General features: G+C 53.3%; 3 pseudogenes; 2 read left to right on the forward strand and 1 right to left on the reverse strand.

Annotated features, from left to right (window-relative positions):
• Positions 1–1,959: 1,959 nt before the first annotated feature.
• On the reverse strand, positions 1,960–2,501 carry LOC141584469 (protein FAM89A pseudogene; annotated as a pseudogene).
• Positions 2,502–9,024: 6,523 nt separating this feature from the next.
• LOC141584697 (fibronectin type III domain-containing protein 10-like) lies at positions 9,025–10,080 on the forward strand (annotated as a pseudogene).
• A 6,407-nt stretch (positions 10,081–16,487) lies between these two features.
• Positions 16,488–21,464, forward strand: LOC141584698 (suppressor APC domain-containing protein 2 pseudogene; annotated as a pseudogene).
• Positions 21,465–21,485: the final 21 nt, after the last annotated feature.

Here is a 21,485-nt window from a genome sequence, read left to right on the forward strand (position 1 = left end):
GCTCGTCATAGAGAAGGGGGGATGGACATGTATATTGCAGTGTATCTGCAGTCAGCTTCAGCCCTGCCATGGCAGGACTGAGTCCACATGGCGAGGGAAACACATTCCCTGATAACTCCAGGGTGGTCAGATAGCAGTCAAGCTGATTTGAGGAGTTACCCAATCTGGGGTTTCCCTACTTGTGCCCCATGGATTTTAGGGACTACAGGAGAAGCACATATACCCTTTCTGCCCCAACCCTGGGCACCCATCCCACAAGCAAATGGCAGAGACAGGTGACACTGGCTTTTTCCAGCTAAGCGCGGGGCACCCGCTTACCCTCTTCTCCCTCTTCATCATCGGCCCTTGGTGGAACTGTGTGCTAGAAACTTACACTTTCCATTTTGAGAGATGCTTCTAGAAACTGGACTTTTTCCAGCTTGATGTGAGCTGGAAGTTAGATTAGTTTCCATTTCTTGCACCTCAGAAAATGATGACAGAAGTCAGATGTACGGATGAAAAGAACACAGCTTTGGAGTCAAGCAAACCTTCCCTGGTTCTATTTTTTTTTTTTTTTTTTTTTTTGAGACGGAGTTTCGCTCTTGTTGCCCAGGCTGGAGTGCAATGGCACGATCTCGGCTCACCGCAACCTCCGCCTCCTGGGTTCAGGCAATTCTCCTGCCTCAGCCTCCTGAGTAGCTGGGATTACAGACACACACCACCATGCCAAGCTAATTTTTTTGGATTTTTAGTAGAGACGGGATTTCACCGTGTTGACCAGGATGGTCTCGATCTATTGACCTCGTGATCCACCTGCCTCGGCCTCCCAAAGTGCTGAGATTACAGGCTTGAGCCACCTCACCAGGTGAGTTGTTTAATTTTTATTCTTTCTAGAGATTGTGTCTTACTGTGTTGTCCAGGCTAGTCTTGAACTCCTGGCCTCAAGTGATCTTCCCACCTCAGCCTCCTAAAGTGCTAGAAATTACAGGTGTGAGCCACTGTGCCCGGCCTATACCTCTGAACTTTCAATACCACAGATATGTTGTGTATCTGTTTATGTTCTTTTTTCTGGACTTTATGCATAAAAAGAATACCATTTGTTTTCACCTTTTCTTTTTTTAATGTTCTCATAAAGCATTTTAATAAATATATTAAGGCTTAAGGTAACTACTAGTTTGTGTGGAGGGTGGTTTGCTTTCTAGCACACTAGTTCACATTCAGAATCTTAAAAATGGAAACATTAGCCATCTTACAGTGAGCGATACAGAACACAGGCTTGCCACGGTTATTTTTTTTCACTCTTCAACATGTCTTCATATTATCTTCCTTCCTCTGTAACTGATAGACAAAGAATGACACAAATTTTTGTTTGAGAAAAGCCAGTTGATTGGGATGACTAGAAATGTTAACTTTTTTCATAAAAAAGCTTTCACCGAATCACTGGGCAGTTAGTAGTGCAGCTTACAAACAGATAAAGCTGAACCAGGAGGCTTAAATGCTCATTAAACAGCAAGAAAAGCTGCAGACCATATAGAGGAAGGGAGCAGTGAAATGGTGGTTTTAATACATCCCAAACTGGAAGCAGGAACGTTAACACGAAGGGAGTTTGAATGCTCTGCCATCTGTAAGAAAGTGGCTGGCTACAAGCCACCTCATACCAAACACCCACTAAGGCCTTCCGCTGAGATCTGCTTGTTAATATTCTCATTATGAATCCCCAGCAGGTATATCTCAATTAAAGGTGTGGAGGATACTGATGAGGACCTCTTGGTCACCTAAACAGGAATTGCAGCCATCAAACTGGATTGCCACCATGTGTCCGCAGAGAACTCCCTGCCTACGAATGAAGCTAGTAGTGCCCATCCCCTGTGCCCGATGACCATCCGCAATGGAGGTGCTTTCTTGCAAGAGAAGCAGCAAACGCTGACAGCGTGTCCGATAGGAAGGGCGTCTCAACAGTCACATCCCTCCCAAGACCCTCTAGATGGACTCCAGAATCCAGTCAGTGCTGGAGAGGGAGGAGGCAGGCAGTGACAAGTCCCAAGGAGGCCCTCGGTCCCTCCTACCACGCAGGGAGTTCTGCTGCTGGAAATAGTCTTCCTCTTCATCAAAGAAGCCATTCTCCAGAGCGTAAGTGCAGTCTGGGCTGGAGGCTGCCTGGCACATCTGCTCGTACTCCTGAATCGACTCGTAAACGCTGCACAGTTGGCAGAGCAAGGACATGTCCAGCTGGCGGAGACCAACCATCTCCTCGCGGAGCAGCGCGAGCGCGGCGTCCAGGTTGGGAGGCTTGGCTGGCAGTGCTGCCGCCCCCGGCGTCCCCGAGGCCCAGCTCGTCCTGGATACGCGACTTCTGCGCCTACAGCCGCTCCAGGTGCCGCCAGCCCCTGATCACGCCGCCGCCCGATGCCAAGTGCAGCAGCTTGCCCAGTCTCTTGGGCAGCGGGGGCAGCGCGTTTACCCGCAGACCCCGGGCCTCGCCCATAGCCCGCGGCCCCTGGCACCACGCGGGCCCCACTCATCGTGCTGCTGCTGGGCCACGTGCCCGCCCCACTGCCCGCTGTCTTCACCTTTTCAAGAATTGATTTTCACCCTGAGAATACATTTGTAATGAAGTCTCATACCACAGGAGTGAGAATAGGGAAAGCTTTATCCTCAAATCTCGTTCCCCGCAATTAACCACAGTTAACCACGTGGGGCGGGTGGGAACTGCTCATGAGGGCAGATGAAAGAATTGGGGTCTATATTTGCCCAGTCTTTTCCTTTTTTTGGAGACAAGGTCTTGCTCTGTAACCCAGGCTGGAGTGCAGGGGTGTGATCATGGCTCACTGCAGCCTGGACCTCTGGGGCTCAAGCAATCCTCTTACCTCAACCCCTGAGTAGCTAGAACTGCAGGTGCATATCACTGCACCTGGCTATTTTTTTTTAGTAGAGATGAGATCCCACTATGTTGCCCAGGCTGGTCTGAAACTCCTGGACTCAAGTGATTCTCCGACCTCAGCCTTTCAAAGTGCTGGGATTGCAGGTGTGAGCCCCTGCACTGGGCCACCTGCTTGGTTTCTTTTTTTTTTTTTTTTTTTTTTTTTTTCTTTTTTTTTTAGACAAAGTCTCACTCTGTCACCAAGACTGGAGTGTAGCAGCACAATTTCAGCTCACTGCAGCCTTCCCCGCTGACCCCCGCACCCCCGGGTTCAAGTGATTCTCCCCCCTCAGTCTCCCAGGTAGATGGGACTACATGCTTGCAGCACTACACCTGGCTAATTTTTTGTGTTTTTTAAAAATCATTTATTTATTTTTTGAAATGGAGTTTCATCTTGTTGCCCAGTCTGGAGTGCAATGGTGCGATCTTGGTTCACTGCAATCTCTGCCTCCCAGGTTCAGGCAATTCTCCTGCCTCAGTCTCCTGAGTAGCTGAGATTACAGGCACGCACCACCATGCATGGCGTTTTTGTATTTTTAGTAGAGACTGGGTTTCACCATGTTGGTCAGGCTGGTCTCAAACTCCTGACCTCAGGCAATCTACCCGCCTTCAAACTCCTGAAGTGCTGGGATGACAGGCATGAGCCCGTGTGAGCCCCCATGCCTGGCTGCCCACTAGTTCTGATTGTGAGTTCCTTGGTTTTCGTAAGTTTTGCTTCCTCCTTTGTAGTAGAGTGCAAGCATGTATTGTGGAGTTGCCATGAGTGCTGAATCCGATTGTTGATGTGACAGAGCTGAGTGAAGGGCATGAGATGACTAAGTGTCACGCAGGTGCTGCTTAGAACTTTGTCATGGTCACTCTCAGTGTCTAACCTCTGAGACCTCTGAAACTTGCTGGAATTTTCCTGTGGATGCACACTCACATAAATATACACAGTGATATGGGGCACATTGTAAATTGGGGGTCCTGAGCTAATTTTTACCTTTTTAAATTTAATTTCTTTCTCTTTTTTTTTTTTTTTTTTTGGAGACAGAGACTTACTCTGTCAACCAGGCTGGAGTGCAATGGTACAATCCCTGCTCACTGCAACCTCCACCTCCTGGGTTCAAGTGATTCTCCTGCCTCAGCCTCCTGAGTAGCTGGGATTACAGGCGGGTAACACCATGCCCAGCTGATTTTTGTGTTTTTAGTAGAGACAGTGTTTTACTATGTTGGCCAGGCTGGTCTCAGGCCCACCACCATGCCCAACTAATTTTTTGTATTTTTAATAGAGATGGGGTTTTGCTATGTTGCCCAGGGTGGTTTTGAACTCCTGAGCTCAGGCAATCTGTCCTCCTTGGCTTTCCAAAGTGCCTGGATTACAGGCATGAGCCACTTCACCTGGTCTTTAAATTATTTATTTTTAAGATAGGGTCTTGCTCTGTCGGGCTGGAGTGCAGTGGTGCCATCGTGGGTCACTGCAGCCTTGACCACCTGGGCTCAAGCAATCCTCCCACCTCAGCCTCCCAGGTAGCTGGGACCATAGGTGTGAGCCACTACAGCCAGCTAATTTTTATTTTTTTAAAGATATTTGGGTCTCACTATGTTGCCCAGGCTGGCCTCCAACTCCTGCGCTCAAGTGATCCTCCCACTTCAGCCTCCCAAAGTGCTGGGATTATAGGCATGAGCCACCATGTCTTGCCTGCAATCTCAGTTATCTGTAACCTCTGCCTCCTGAGTTCAAGTGATTATCTTGCCTCAGCAACCCCCACCAAGTAGCTGAAATTTACAGGCACCCACCACCACACCTGGCTAATGTCTGTGTTTTTAGTAGAGACAGAGTTTCACCATGTTGGCCAGGCTGGTCTCCAACTCCTGACCTCAGGCGATCTGCTTGCCCCAGCCTCCCAAAGTGCTAGGATTACAGGTGTGAGTCACTGTGCCCGGCCTGAAGCAATATGTTTTTTCCTCTTTTGCCCTTTTTAAAACTGGGTGTTTTATTGTTGTTTACTTGAATGAATTCTTTATATATTTATCAGATTTATCAGATACATAATTTGCAAATTTTTTTGTCCAAGTCCATTGGCTGATGATTGTATTTATGTATTTTAGAGCAGGTCTCACTCTGTTACTCAGGCTGGAGTGCAGTGGTGCCATCACGGATCACTGCAGCCTCAACCTCCCCAGCTCAAGCGATCCTCACACCTCAGCCTCCCAAATAGCTGGGACTACAGGCATGTGCCACCATGCCCAGCTAATTTTTTGTGTAGTTTTTGTAGAGATGAGGTTTTGCTATGCTTCCTAGCCTGCTCTCAAACTCCTGTCCTGAAACAGTCCCCCTGCCTCCACCTCCCAAAGGGCTGGGATTATAGATGTGAGCCACCAGGTCAGGCTGTAAAAGGACATTTTTGAGATCATCATGGACAGTGGGTCACAGACTGGATATTGGTAACAGGAAATTATTGATGATAATAATGTATAGCAAGATGATAAAAAGACATTATTGTAAATTTGGTTGGGTGGTTCTGTGTTGGGAAATCAGAAGGCTTCAAATGATTAGACAACGTTCCCAGGTGTCTACAGGCAAAGTCATACGATGTGTCGGATTTGTGTGAAATCCCCGTGCAAAGCTGGAGAGAGGAAGTGAGAGCAGAGGAAGGGCCGAATGTTAATTGCCGTTGCGGGAGTGGTGGTACAGAGAGAGACCTCGTCCTGGCCTCTGCACTTCAAGCTGTGCTTGAAATTTCCACTCTATGTAATCTTTTAATTTGCAGTTTCTTTCCTCTCCTTTCCTTTTTCCTTTCCTTTCCTTTCCCTTTTCTTTTCTTTTCTTTTTCAGAGGGAGCTCATTCTGTTGTCTAGGCTGGAGTGCAATGGTGTCATCCGGGTTCACTACAACCTCCACACCCTGGGTTCAAGTGATTCTCCTGCCTCAACCTCCTCAGTATCTGGAATTACAGGCATGGGCCACCACACCCAGCTCACTTTTGTATTTTTACTAGAGATGAGGTTTCACCATATTGGCCAGGCTGGTCTCAAACTTCTGACCTTGTGATCCACCTGCCTCAGCTTCCCAAGGTGTTGGGATTACAGGTGTGAGCCACCATACCTGGCTTAATTTTTTTTTTTTTTTTTTTTTTTTTTTTTTTTTTTGAGACGGAGTTTCGCTCTTGTTACCCAGGCTGGAGTGCAATGGTGCGATCTCGGCTCACCGCAACCTCCGCCTCCTGGGTTCAGGCAATTCTCCTGCCTCAGCCTCCTGAGTAGCTGGGATTACAGGCACGCGCCACCACGCCCAGCTAATGTTTTGCATTTTGGTAGAGACGGGGTTTCACCATGTTGACCAGGATGGTCTCGATCTCTTGACCTCGTGATCCACCCGCCTCGGCCTCCCAAAGTGCTGGAATTATAGGCGTGAGCCACCGCGCCCGGCTCAGTGTGACTTTTTAATCTGATAGCTTTCAGGCTGTCCCCAGGGAGCTGATGAGGATATAAAGGCCAGTTGTAATTCAGCCAGACTCTCCCAGTGGACAAACAACACTGTCACCAGGCCCCGGCCACCCTCTCGTGCCCTCATTAAGCCTAGGGAAATAGTTTGTGCTGGAGTGACCCACTAGGTTTCTAAGCAGCCTGTGAAGCACCATGTTTCTGCTGCACAAATTGTACCTGGGAACGTTTTACATCACATCAGGCTGTTTGTAAATACAGAAATGGCTTTTCTTCTCTGGCTTCAATCTGGATGCTTTTTATTTCATTTTCAAGCCCAGTCACCCTGGCTTGAACTTGCGATAACAATAATGAATGGAAGCAGCGAGAGCAGCCACTCTTATCTCGTCCCTGTTCTTTATTTATTTTCTTGAGACAAGGGTCTGGCTGTGTCTCCCAGGCTGGAGTGCAATGGCATGATCTCAGCTCCCTGCAACCTCTGCCTCCCAGGTTCAAGCAATTCTCTTGCCTCAGCCTCCTGAGTAGCTGGGACTACAGGCGCCTGCCACTACGCCCAGCTGATTTTTGTGTATTTAGAAGAGATGGGGTTTCACCATGTTGCCCAGGCTGGTCTCAAATTCCTGACCTCTCAAATGATCCACCCACCTCGGCCTCCCAAAGCACTGGGATTATAGGCTTGAGCCACTATTCCCAGCCTTAATTTTTTTTTTTTCAAACAGGGTTTCACTCTGTCACCCAGACTGGAGTGCAGTGGTATGATCACAGGTCACTGCAGCCTTGAATTCCTGGACTCAAGTGATCCTCCCACCTCAGCCTCCCAAGTAGCTGGGACTACAGTCATGCACCACTGTGCCTGGCTATTTTTTTTAATTTTTTGCAGAACTAGGACTTTGAACTCTGGATTCAAGTGATCCTCCTGCCTTGGGCTCCCAAGGTGCTGGGATTACAGGCATGAGCCACTAATCCTGGCCCTGATTTATTTTTTATTTTTTGAGACAGGGTCTTGCTCTTTTGCCCCAGGCTGGAGTGCAGTGGTGCAATCATGGCTCACTACAACTTTCAACTCCCAGGCTCCAGCTATCCTCCTGCCTCAGCCTCCTGAGGAGCTGGGACTACAGGCGAGCACCACCATGGCTGGTTAATTTTTTTTTTTTTTTTGTACAGATGGAGCTCACCATTTTTCCCAGGTTGATCTTCAACTCCTGGGATCAAGCTGTCCTCCCTCCTTGGCCTCCCAAAGTGCTGGGATTACAGGCATGGGCCACGGCTCCCTGTCTTGTTCTTGGCTTGGGGGAAAAGCACCCAGTCTCTTACTGTTGAGTGCAGTAGTAGCTGCTGGGTTTTTCTTGATTTACTTAATCACGTGGAGGAAATTTTCTTTCTTTTTTTTTTTTTTTTTTTTTTTAGACGGAGTTTCACTTTTGTTACCCAGGCTGGAGTGCAATGGCGCGATCTTGGCTCACCGCAACCTCTGCCTCCTGGGTTCAGGTAATTCTCCTGTCTCAGCCTCCTGAGTAGCTGGGATTACAGGCACACACCACCATGCCCAGCTAATTTTTTGTATTTTTCGTAGAGACGGGGTTTCACAATGTTGACCAGGATGGTCTCGATCTCTTGACTTTGTGATCCACCCACCTCGGCCTCCCAAAGTGCTGGGATTACAGGCTTGAGCCACCGCGCCCGGCTGGAAATTTTCTTTTGTCTGTAATTTGTTGAGTGTTTTTGTCATGAAGAGCGTGGAATTTTGTCTACATCTATTAAAATGATCATGTGGGTTGAGCGTGGTGACTCCCGCATGTAATCCCAACTCCCTGACTCTACAAAAACAATACAAAATACAAAAAATGGCCAGATGTGGTGGCACATGCCTGTAGTCCCAGCTACTCAGGAGGCTGAAGCAGGAGGATCAATTGAGCCCACGAGGTGAAGGCTGCAGTGAGCTATGATCGCACCACTGCACTCCAGCCGGGGCAACAGAGCAAGACCCTGTCTTAAAAAAGAAAAAGTGAAAAAATGAGTTTCTGGGCTAATTCTATCACAACTCATTTCATCAGCCTCTATACCACGTAAACATCCTTCTCCATTCTAAAACCACTTCTTGGTTTTCTCCAGGCTAGATCAAGACTTTCTGTATTTTCTCTTTAAGTGGTTTCTAATTCCTCCATGTGCAGGTATTCAAATCCTCCCACAAGGGCCAGGCGCAGTGGTCCATGCCTATAATCCCAGCACTTTGGGAGGCTGAGGTGGAAGAATCATTTGAGCCCAGGAGTTTAAGAGCAGCCTGGGCAACATGGAGAGAACCCATCTCTACTAAACATACAAAAATTGGCTGGGCGTGGTGATGAGCACCTGTGGTATTCACAGCTACTTAGGAGGCTGAGAAGGAAGGTGGCTTGAGCCTGAGAGGTCAAGGCTGCAGTGAGCCAAGATCGCACCACTCCACTCCAGCCTGAGTGACAGAGTGAGACCCTGTCTCCAAAAACAAACAAAAAACCAAAATAGACCTCCACCAATATCTAAGCACCTCCGAGTTCTCTGGGAAGAAAAGTGCTCACCCCAGATGAGCCAGCCGAAGCCTGGTCAAATCATCCCTGCTCCCTGAGCCCAGAGCCAGGCATCAGCCCTCCCTCCCTCCCTCCTCTCTTCACCGAAGGGTCACCAGCCACCCACAGCCTCCATTCCTGCTGTGTCTAACCCTGATGTCAATCCTTTTCCGGGGCTGCGATGAGGATAGCAGTCACCTAGCAGTGGTTCTCAACCAGGTGATCCTGCCCCAGGGGACACTGGGCGATGTCTGGGAACACTTGTGGTTGTCATGACTGGGGGTGCCTCTGGCATGGAGTGGGTGGGGGCCAGGGATGCTGCCCAGCACCTTGCAGTGCCCAGGACAACCTCACCCCAGAGAATGATCTGACCTCCATACACGGAATGCAGAGCAGGAGAGACCTGTGTTCACTGCTGGAAAAAATTTTGAATCTGCTCCCTACTCACACTCAGCGACAGAATACGTTTGCAACAGGGCAGACAGTGTAAACCAGGGCTCCCCAGTTCCCGTGGAGCGGGCAGCGGGGACCGTGGAGGTGGCGGCGGGCCCCGGGGCCCCGCCGCGCTGGCCCAGCAGCAGGATGCGTGCCCTGCTGTTGGTGCTGCTGGCCGCCTTCGCGCCGCCGCCCGGACGCCTCCGGGCTGGGAACCGGCGGCCGACACACCCTGGTGCCTCTACAAGGTGCTGCCCTAGGGCCCCAAGGCGGGCGGTGGGAGCCTGTGCTTCCATAGCCCCGTGTGGCTTCTCCTGCCAGGCCCTGGGCTGCGCGCTGCACTGCCCCAGCGGCGCCAGCGTCCTGCGCAACCACGGCGTCCTCCTGCAGTGGCCTGGCCCTGGCCACCGCGCGCCAAGTGCGCGCCTTCGGTCTCAACTGCTCTTGGCACGGCACCTACACTGGCTTCCAGTACGATCGCTTGATGCTCGGGCCTCCTGTAGCGACTACCTGCTGTCCGACGTGCACGCCTGTGCCTGCAGCAGCTGCCGCTACGCGCCTAGCCCGCCGCCCCCACGCCGGAGCCCCAGACCCCAGCCCGCCAAGCTAGCCGCGTGCGTGGAGTTCACCACCCAGCCGGCCGGCATGGTGGCCGTGACAGCTGTGGGCGGCTCCATCTGCGTCACGCTGGTGGTCATCTGCCTGCTGGTGGCCTACATCACCGAGAACCTCATGCGCGTGGCCCTCAGGCGCCCCAGCCTGCACAGACACCCCTGAAGTGCGAGGCCACCTGCGCGAGCTTGCTGGAGCTCCCAGGTTCTCCGCCCTCTCTCCTGTCCTGGTTCCTGCTGCTTCCTTGAGATCCCTGCAGAGGAGGGCCTGCCAGCGACGACCAAGGCACCTTGGCATCATTGCACGCCCCTCCCAGCCGGGCATCAGACTCCCAGACTCCGGCCCCCGATTGGCCCGTGGGCCTGCGCTGCTGTGCCGGCCTCTTCCAGAGGCCTTCATAGAGGCGACCAGGGCATGGCTCCCCTTCCAGCAAGAGCTATGGACACTCCGGATCACCCCGTACCTCCATCCTGTGCCAAATAGTCCAAGATGGGCAGTCACCATTGCTGGATCACTGTGTACTTTGCCGGCCAGGGATGTAGCCCTCGGAGCCTGTACTCCCCGCCCCACCCCACGGGGCTTAGGTGAGCTTCGTGCCTTAGTATCTCAGGCCCACCGCACGAGCCAACACCCCCTGCTGCCCAAGGGGGTTTGTGGCCCTGAGATTGGCCGGCCCCTCCATGTATCTGGTCAGCGTCCCCTCAGAGACAGCCCCCTTCCAGCGTTGCGGAAGCATGAGGTGAGGGCCTGCAGCGCTCTGTCTCGTTGAGGATGTTTGACAAGCCGGAAGCCATGGCGTGGGAGACCTGGCCCGCATTCCCCGGGAGGGACAGGTCCCAGTGCAGAATGTTAGATACCAGCCTCGAGCAGCCCGACCTTCCACTGCTGCCTGGATCCCAAGCCTCAGCTGACCCAGGCAGCCTCCGCGGCCATGCTGTGATAGACAGCACCACACCCAGCCTTTGCAGGTCCGGGGGTGGAAAGCCAGGATCTGGGCCTGGCAATGCCGCCCACATGGAAGCAAAGCTGACCCTGCCCACCCGCTGCAGACCTGTGTCCCTGGCCGAGGTTGCTTTCTGTAATGCCCGCCTGATGATGTTGGACATTATGAGAGGTATGGCACTGCCCTCCCCTCCTGGAACCCCTGGCTCTGACCACCTGGACTTGACCTGGCCCCTCCTGGTCACGGTGGCCAAACACCCACTCTCACCCCAGCCACCCTAGGCCCCAGCTGGTGCCCCATGACACTTGCAGCCCACCTCTGTCTTTGCTCCACCCACTCCTGCATGGCGCCAGTCAGATGCAAACCTGGCACCAGTGTCTAAATGTCCATCATCCTCAGACCAAAAAAAAAAAACCAAACAAACAAAAAGTGTTTTTTTTTTTTTTTTTTTCAGATAAATATTCTTTTATTTCCATACTCTTTGTGACATTTGTGGCACAGGCATTCAATCTCACAAGGATGTTAAAACCCACACTTGGAGGGTGTCCGGGGTGCTTAGGAGTCGTGGATTTGGACACTCACAGGCCAAGCCTAAGGGTCCTCGGGGAAGCTACTCCTCCAGGTCACCTGCCAGGTAGATGGGCTTCCTTGGGCAACAGGTGACCCTATCAGGACAAGGGGAACTAGCAGGGACTCGATGGCACCACACAGCAGCCACCTGTTTTGACAATGTGACACAGGCCAACTAATGCCCAGGAGAAGCCACAGCAGAGCTGCCTGGGTTGATGCCGGAGCAACAGGCGGAAGTGACTGTGTTGCCCCTCCCTCCCTCCCCACTTGTGGTGTGGATTTCAATGTGTGCAGCCTCCTGGGCTCTCAGTGGAGCAGAGGATCATGGGATGCAGAGTCTCTTGGCGATCTGTGGAATCCCCTAACCCCAGGGGTCTCACCCAGGATGATTCTGTACTCAGGGGTCACTAGGCCATGTCTGGGGACATCTGTGGTGGTCATGGCTGGGGGTGCTCCTGGCATGGAGTGGGCAGAGGCCACGGACACGGCTCAGCACCCCACAGTGTCCAGGATGCCCCTACCCCGGAGAAGGATTGGGCCCGACGTCCACAGGGCCTGGGGAGAAGCCCTGGCTAAAGTGAAACCTCTATCATGAAGGTGTCCATGGGTTGCATGGCAGGTCACAGAGGCTACTCCATGTGTTAGGGATTTCGGAATCATAAGCATTAATCAGCGCCCTCCCAACCCCGAGCTCCTGGAGGCTGAGACAGTGTCCCCAACCTTCCAGGCTTCCACTGTGGGTCTGATGCTGCCTCGAGTTACAGCTTCTTGAGAATTGCACAAGGCCCAGTGACTCAGCAGCCCAGGCCTGTCTCCCCTTTGCTGCCCATCTGTGGCCATTATGGAGTGGCCACCTGCATCCCAACCCCAACACAGGTGCTGGCTGTTGTTCACAGCTCCCCTGGGTCCAGGGAACTTTCCTACCCCCCTGCAGCTACATCTCAGCAGCTGTGATTCTCATCAGAAGACATCATGCACGGGAAGCTCTCTGTCCTTCCGCCCAGGACCTGAGAGTGTTGGTTAGCTTTCCCAGCAGAAGAAGCAACATGGGGCATGCAGGTGAGGCCAGAGGGGCAGAAGAGGTAACTGGGTCTCTATCTGGGAATGTTTCTGTCCAGGCAGAGAGTCCAAAGCCAAATGCTCAGGGAGGATCCAGTGAGTCTATGCAGGTCACATCCTCCTGATCCTCCTGGTGTCTTTTTTTCTTTTCTTTTCTTTTCTTTTTTTTTTTTTTTTTTTTTTTTTTTGAGATGGAGTCTCACTCTGTCGCCAGGCCAGGCTGGAATGTAGTGGCGCAATCTCTGCTCACTGCAACCTCCACCTCCTGGGTTCAACCTCCACCTCCTGCCTCAGCCTCTGGAGTAACTGGGACTACAGGCACGCACCACTATGCCCAGCTAATTTTTGTATTTTTAGTAGATACAGGGGTTTCACCGCCAGGATGATCTCGATCTCTTGACCTCATGATTCACCCACCTTGGCCTCCCAAAGTGCTGGGATTACAGGCATGAGCCTCCACACCTGGCTCCTCCTGGTGTCTTCTTGCTGCTGCAACTCTCTGTGGTGAAACCGCCAACCCAGTGGTCCTCACATGGGGCTGATCCTGGCCACTGGGTGACACTGGGCAATGTCTGGGGACATCTGTGGTTGTCACAACTTGGAGGGGAGGCTCCTGGCATGGAGTGGGATGGGATGCTGCTCAGTACCCTGCAGTGCTCAGAATGGCCCCACCCCAGAGAAGCACCAGCCCATGGGTCCACAGTGCTCAGGGGGAAACCCAAGATTATGTCAAGAGCTTAGGGGTTTAGGCTTACATGTCAGAAAGATGGCAGCCTTGTGGTGAGGACACAGAGGTGCCAGACCCAAAGCAGGTGTCTGACACCCCTCCTGACACCTAAGGATGCCAGCAAGACAATGCCTGTCAAGGGGGTGGAGGTGGTAAAAAGAAGTCAGTAACTGACCACCCTTGTGGAAGCCGGACTGGCAGAATTTAGTGACTGGACATCTGTGGGCAGAGAGGAAGGGACAAGGGACAAAGCAGGGGGCAGGTCAGATTGGAATGTCTCAGAAAACTGTAATTTAGGAAAGTCCTAGGAAATACATGCTTGAAAACACATATATTTGTATGGAAGATATGTATGGGAATACATGTGTGTATATGCATGTATTTATAAAGATGAGTGTGTGCCTCTATATTCATCTGATATCTACCTTTCTAGCTTATCTGTCTATATCCACCCATCCTCCATCCATCTATCCATCTAGTCAGCATTCATCCACCCAGGCATCTATCCACTTATCTACCCATCCATTCATCCATCCATCCATCTATCCATCCATCCATACACTATTCATCCATCTATGCATTGGATCTATCCACCCAGGCATCTATCCACTTATCCTCTCATTCATCCACCCCTCCATCCACCATCCATCCATCCATGCATCCAACATTCATCCAGCCATTAATGCAATCATCCAACCACTCAGCCATCCACCATCCATACATTCACTCCCCCATCATTCCACCCATCTATTCATCCATCGTCCATCTGTCCATCCACACATTCATCTATCCAGCCATTCATTTATCTATCCATCCATCCACCTACCCATCCATCCATTATCCATCCATCCATCCACCCACCCGGCCATCAACCCATGTAGTCATCCATCCATCCATCCATCCATCCATCCATCCATCCACCCAGGCACCAACCCACCTAGTCATCCATCCATCTATCCATCTATCCATCCATCCATCCATCTACCCACTCATCCACCCACCCATCTACCCACTCATCCACCCACCCATCCACCGACCCATCCACCCACCCATCCACCCAACCATGCATCCATTCATACATTCTTCCATCCACCCATCCACCTAGCCATACACTCATTCACCCATCCACCCATCTACTCATCTACCAATTCATGCATCTACTCACCCATCTACCCAGCCATTCATTTATCCATCCATCCACCCACTTACCCATTCATTCATCTATCCATCTATCCATCCATCTATCCATGTGTACATCCAGCCACACAGCCATCTATCCATCCACCCAACCACCAACCCACTTAGTCATCCATCCATCCTTCTGTCCATTTATTCATCCATCCATTCACCTATCTGACCTAGCCATCCACCCAACCATGCATCCACTCATCCATCATTCCACCTACTCCTCCACCTATCCATCCACCCATTCACCCATCCACCCATCTACTCATCTACCCAACCATCCACCCACCCACCTATCTACCTAGTTACCCACCCATCCACCTGCCATCTGCCTATCCACCCACCCACCTACCCACCCACCAATCCATTTGTCCAGCCATCCATCCGTCCTCCCACCCATCCTCCCACCCATCCATCTGTCCAGCTGTCCATCTGTCCTCCCACTCACCAATCTGTCCACCCACCCATCAGTCCATCCATCCATCAGTCCACCCATCCATCTGTCCAGTAATCCTAAGAAGTCATTTTGTTTTTCGGGCTCCTCTGGGCTGCGACAGTTTCCCAGGTATTCTTGTTTCTGGTACCCTGAACAGTCATGAGGAGGTCTGGTCAGGTGTTTTGTAGCTTGTCCCTTGATTGCATATGTCCAGTGTCTTTCTCATGGTCAGACTAGAGTGATGGGTTTTAGGGAGAAAGACCTCAGATGTGAGGGCCTTCTTGTCACATTCCATCAAGAGCACATAATAGCCACATGACTTCTCACTGCTGATGAGCTTCATCACCTGGCACAGTAGTGTATGCCAGGTTTCTCCACTGTCATTAGGATTTCAAGGTGACATTCTTTTCCTTTTTCTTCCTTTTTTTTAAGATTGAGTCTCACTCTATCACCCAGACTGAAGTGTAATGGCATGATCTCTGTTCATTGCAACCTCCAACTACCAGGCTCAAGAGATTCTCCTGCCTCAGCCTCCCGAGCAGCTGTGATTACAGGCACCCACTACCATGCCTGGCTAATTTTTATATTTTTAGTAGAGAAGGGGTTTCACCATTTTGGCCAGGCGGGTTTCAAACTCCTCACTTCAAATGATCTGCCCCTGTTAGCCTCTCAAAATGTTGGGGTTACAGGCATGTGACACCTTGCTTAGCCAAAGGTAACATTCTATTGGATCCACACATAGTATTCACTCTGAGTTCCTATTGAGAGATGCTTGCTTGTGTGTGTGTGTGTGTGTGTGTGTGTGTGTGAATTCTGCCTCCTTTTTCACTTGAGCCCTTGGCTGTCGAATGTCAGGGCTGGGATTTGCACTCAGGCTGGCTCATTTCCAGAGCCCGTGAGTGTTCTTCCCTCCCCATCCTTCCCTTTCAGCCTCAGCTGAGCTCCTGGGGGAAACTGTATTTCTGCTTATGATCTACAAACATTTCCTCTCAGTTGACATTAACATGAAAAAGGATTGACACATAAAAATCAACACTGTGTGGTGATTATCAGGGAACAGCGACACTTCATAGCCACACTCAGAAACATTTGGAGGTACATGTAGTGAAACATCATAATATGTACAATTATAATGATGTACAATTACGTAAATTATGTACAATTATTATGCATGTTTAAAAATAAATAGAGATAGGGTCTCACTCTGTCGCCCAGGCTGGAGTGCAGTGGTGAAATCATAGCTTCCTAACCTCAAACTGTTGGGCTCAATGGATCCTCCTGCCTCAGCCTCTCAAAGTGTTGGAATTAGAGGCTTACACTACCACACCTGGCCAAAAATAGTAATTTTGAAAAAGAGAAACATTTGAAGGGGAGAAATTAAAATGAAACCACATTATCATGCCATGGCAAGGCTCAACAGTGTCCTGCCTATAAAATTCCTTTGTCCAGTGCAGCGGCTCACACCTGTAATTCTAACGATCTGGAGGGCAAGGTGGGAGGATCCCTTGAGCCAAGGAATTCGAGACCAGCCTGGGCAACACAATCCATTTTATTATTTTATTATCTATTAAAAATAAACACAGGAGCGCCCGGAGCCGGCCCCGCCGTGGGGCCGCGAGGGAACAAAAGCGGGTGGACAGGAGACCCAAGCCATGACGGCTGAGCGGGGCTGCCTGCCGCCCGCCGAGCCCGCCCCCTCGCCTCCGCGCCTTCCTGCAGAGCCAGCGCGCCCTATTCCACAGCCTGGACGACCGGCGGCGCGGCTGCTGCACCTGCGCGAGATCGAGTCCCGCTGACAGAATGCCGACGCGCGCGCGCTGTCCCGCGGGGGGCTCCAGGGCCTGCGCCAGGAGGCCCCGGCCAGCGGCGACTTGATCTTCGAGCTCTTCGTGGCCGGCCTGCGCACCTGGCTGCTGAGGCTGACGGCGTCCCAGGAGACCAGTCGCCGCTGCTGCCTCCGCCGCCCCTGCAGCTCCTGGTGTCGGTGTCCCCCTACTAGCCGCGGCCTGTCCTGGAGAGGAAGCCCCAGCCCCTGGGCGTGCGCGCTCTCAGGCGGGCCCCAGCAGCGCAGACCCGCAGCCCGGAGCAGCTGTGTCCCCAGTCCAGGCGGCGCCCTGTCCGCCGGAGCCCGAGCAGCTCCAGAGCGCGGCGCTGGAACCGAGCCCGAGCGCGGACGCAGGTGCAGCGGCCTGCAGGCCCTGGAGGCGGACTCAGGGGATGCCCGGTGGCCCGGTGCCCAAGGGAACGTCTGAGGCTCACCATCACCGACGGCGTGGGCTGCGGCCTGCCGAAGCAGGTGAAGGAGCTGGAGCAGGAGGAGGTGCTGCTGCAGGGCTTGGAGATGATGGCGCGGGGTGGCGGCTGGTACCAGCAGCAGCAGCAGGAGTGCCGGAGCGCCAGCAAGCCTGGGCCAGAGCAGAGCCCGCGCCGACTTCGGGGCCGCGGGGAGCCCCTGCCCACTGGGGCGGCTACTGCCCGAGGTACAGGAGGTGTCCCGGGGCCTGGGGGAGCTGCTGGCTGCGGCCTGTGCCAGCCGGGCCCTGCCCACTCCTCCTCAGGGCCCTCCCTGCCCTGCCCTGCCCTGACGCCCACCTCCCCCCGGCTGGCAGCGGCAGACCGTCCTCATGCCGAAGGAGCAGAACCGACTCCTCACCCAGGAGGTGGCCGAGAAGAGTGAGCGCATCACGCAGCTGGAGCAGGAGGAGTTCTGCTCATTAAGCAGCTGTTGAGGCCCCGCCCTGAGCCAGCAGGACGAGGGGGGCTCTGGACTCCACCTTCATGCTGCCCGTGTGAGGCCAGCGGGCCCCCAGGGCCAGCCTGGCACTCAGCCCTGCGAGAGCAGGCGCCCCTCGCACTCATCCTCTCTGTCTGGAGACCCTAGCGGGCCCAGGCGCAGTCCCTGAGTGGGCGCCTTCCTGCCCACCTTGCCGTCGGGCTCCCCAGGCCCGCCCTGGGCTCGGTTTTGGCCCCTGGTGCTGACATGGGCCGGGGCTCTCTTGAGTCCGCATGGCCTGCAGCTACTGCACCGCTGTCAGTGGACACGGGGCGGGGAGGGGGCGGGGATCCCTCCACGAGTTAGCAGATCTCTGGCCTCCCCAGAGGTTTCCAGCGGTTTCCAGCGGTGCTGCCGTGGGTCCTGTCTCCAGGGAAAGGCGCCGCTCACGCCGGGCTGCACCTCCGACAACGGCCAGCAGAGGGCGCGGGCGGCTGCGATGCGGGTTCAAGGCCAGCTTTCCCCTCCCCAGGGCACCAGGACAGGGTGGCTGTCGCTTGGATGGGAGCAGATAGAGGGGGTGGGGGTGGCCCTGCTAGCCTGGCAGGGATGGCGGTCGCACTTCCGGTCCCGGCCAAGGCTGAGGGAGTCTGGCTGCAGCAGATAGGGGAGCCTGGCCTGCGCGTGCCTCCCGCAGACCCCCCCACCCTGTCCTGGCCTTCCTCATCCTGGCCAGGACGCTGCCCCACGTTGAGTCCCACACAACAACCTGTGCGCCTGTCTCCCCAGGAGGGCCTGTCCCCAGGAAGGGGGTCACTCTGCGCCCCCAGACAGCTCCCAGGCACGTCATAGGCAGAGCCTGTTGTCCCCCCTCCCACACAACATTCAGGATTCCTAAGGTCTGGGGTCCTGCTCACCCCCCCCTTTTTACCCCATGCCCAGCCTGACCCCAGGTTTCAGGAGAAGCCACTTCCCTGAGCCAAGGACCATGAGAACCCCCAGGGTATAGGAGGAGGCTGGGGCAGGTCCCCTTGGGTGTCACTCCCTGCCCCCGGCCCAGGCCCACTCCTGGTGTGCTGGGGTAGGTACTGCTGGGGGGCCCCTGCCCAGCCTGGCCTGGAGGTACTGAGTGCCACCAAAGCCAGAGCACGGCAACATCACGGATGGGTTCTGCAGTCCAGGGTCCCTGATGCGGGGTCAGTGTGTGGGGGGTGAAGTGACCCCAATGTGGGGTCAGTGTGTGGGGGGTACAGGAACCCCAGTGCGAGGTCAGTGTGTGTGAGCCCCAGGGACCCCAATGTGGGGTCAGTGTGTGGGGGGTGAAGCAACCCCAATGTGGGTTCAGTGTGTGGGGGGTACAGGGACCCCAGTGCAGGGTCAGTGTTTGTGGGGTGCAGGTACCCCAATGAGGGGTCAGTATGGAGGGGACACAGGGAGCCCAATGCAGAGTCAGTATGTCGGGGGTGCAGGGACCCCAGTGCAGGGTCAGTGTGTTGGGGGTGCAGGGACCCCAATGTGGGGTCAGTGTTGTGGGCCCCAGGGACCCCAATGCAAGGTCTGTTTGTGGGGGGTGCAGGGACCCCAATGGGGGATCAGTATGTGTGGGCCCCAGGGACCCCAATGCAGGGTCAGTGTGTGAGGGGTGCAGGGACCTCAGTGCGGGGTCAGTGTATGTTGGCCCCAGGGACCCCAATGAGGGGTCAGTGTGTGGGGGGTGCAGGGACCCCTCATGCCCAGGGCACTTTGTAACACAGTCCCACAAGTCACCTCGTCTCAGAGGAGGGATCCTGGCAGGCAGTGATCAGTTCCTTTCTGGAATCCAGCTCCACACTCACCTGCCCACTGCAACCCCCCAGAGCCACGTCCCCATCTGCACCTGGTCTGCAGGCGTGTCCCAGAACAGGCCCAAGCCAGCCCAGCATGCAGCTGCCTTCCTCTCCTGAGGATGGGGGTGGGCTTTCCTGGAGACATAAAGACACCAAGACTGGACCTCCTGGCAGGAAAGGAAGCAGGTCCTGAAGGCCTGTGCCCCACAGCCCCAGCACCAGGTGGACTGCAGCTCAGTGGGTGGGCCAGTGACAGACCAGGAGAACCCCCTGTCCCCGTTAGGAGGCTGGGGTCTGCCCACCAGGGCCTTCCCATGTCTGCTTTTGAGGGTGTCTCCCATGCCCTGGGGTTTCCCAGCAACTTTACAGGACTGGAAGCAGGAGACAGAAGTGTCTGTCCCAGGGTGACTTCATCAGGAGACCACCCACATAGAGCTGGACCCTGTAGCTAAAGCAGAAATGTGAGATGAGCTGGCACCTCTGGAACCACTGCCTCTCAGCTTTGGGGTTCCATGCAAGGTGAAGAAAAATAGGTCCTCCAAGTTACAGCTTGAAATCAGGCTACAGTGTGGCCCTGGAGACCAAGAGGGGAGAAGGTAGAGTGGCCCCGGGTGGCAGAGTCTAGGTGGCTGGCAGAGCCACAGGCAGACCCTGCCTGGAACCTGCCCTGGTGACGCTGGCAGGTCAGTCTCCTTGCAGGATGTGAGCAGCATCCCTGGTCTCTATCCCCGAGGTGCCCGTAGAGTGTGCAGGGACATACATGTGTGTGCATACACAGATGTGACACCCAGAAATGTCTCAGGATGTTGAAATGTGTCCTTGGGGCCAGAAGTGTGCCTGATTGAGAATCTGCCCCAGGGGAACACAACCCACCAGGCCTCAGGATTTTGTGTTGATTAAGTTCCAAGGAAAAGTAACATCTCGGCTGGGAGTAGTAGCTCATGCCTGGAATCCTGGCACTTGAGGCCAGGAGTTCGAGACCAGCCTGGGCAATATAGGGAGAGACCCTCATCTCTAAAAAAAAAAAAGAAAAAGAAAAAAGAAAGAAAGAAAAGAAAATGAGATCTCCAGTTTAAAAAACTCCTGAACACTGCAAGGAAACAATACACTCTGAGACCCAGCAGAAACAACAGATAGACTCTGCAGACACAGACATTGGAATTATCAGAGAGAACACCAAGCAACAATGCTTTATATATAGAGAGAAACAAAGAGATTTCTGAAAATATGAAAAAAAAAATACATAGGCTGGTCGCAGTGGCTCATGCCTGTAATCCCAACACTTTGGGAGGCTAAGGTGGGCACATGATGAGGTCAGAAGATCAAGACCATCCTGGCTAACACGATGAAACCCTATCTCTACTAAAAATACAAAACATTCGTCAGGTATGGTGGCACATGCCTGTAGTCCCAGCTACTCGGGGGGCTGAGGCAGGAGAATCGCTTGAACCTCGGAGGTGGAGGTTGCAGTGAGCCAAAATTGCGTCACTGCACTCCAGCCTGGGAGACAGAGAGAGACTCCATCTCAAAAAAAAGAGCCAGATTTGCAATAATATTAAAAACTGAGATCTCAGCATTTAATAATGTAATCTTAAACCTGTAAAGAACACACAGTACTTTTCACAAAATGTTATTTTCACTATAAAAGAAACAGATGGGGTGGTGAACAGTGGCCCACGCCTGTAATCCCAGCACTTTTGGAGGCCGAGGTGGGCAGATCACCTGAGATCAGGTGTTCAAGAAACATTTGGGCTGGGTAGAGTGCTTCATGCCTGTAATCTCAGCACTTTGGGAGGCTGAGGAGGAAGGATAGCTTGAGCTCAGGAATTACAGACCAGTCTGGGCAATATAGTGAGGTCCTGTTTCTATTTATGAGAAAAAAATTAGCTGGATGTCATGGCACGTGCCTGTGGTCCCAGCTGCTCAGGAGGCTTTAGTGGGAGAATCGCTTGAGCCTGGGAGGTCAAGGCTGCAGTGAGCCATGGCTGCCACCACGTTCCAGCCTAAGCAACAGAAACATAGAATCATTGCACATCATCTAAATCGCCCGTGTTTTTCTTTTTTCTCATCTGGAAGCAGGGACGCTGTCTCCCGACATGCACACTTCCCAA

Source organism: Saimiri boliviensis, chromosome 5 (assembly GCF_048565385.1).
Source record: "Saimiri boliviensis isolate mSaiBol1 chromosome 5, mSaiBol1.pri, whole genome shotgun sequence".
NCBI lineage: Eukaryota > Metazoa > Chordata > Mammalia > Primates > Cebidae > Saimiri > Saimiri boliviensis.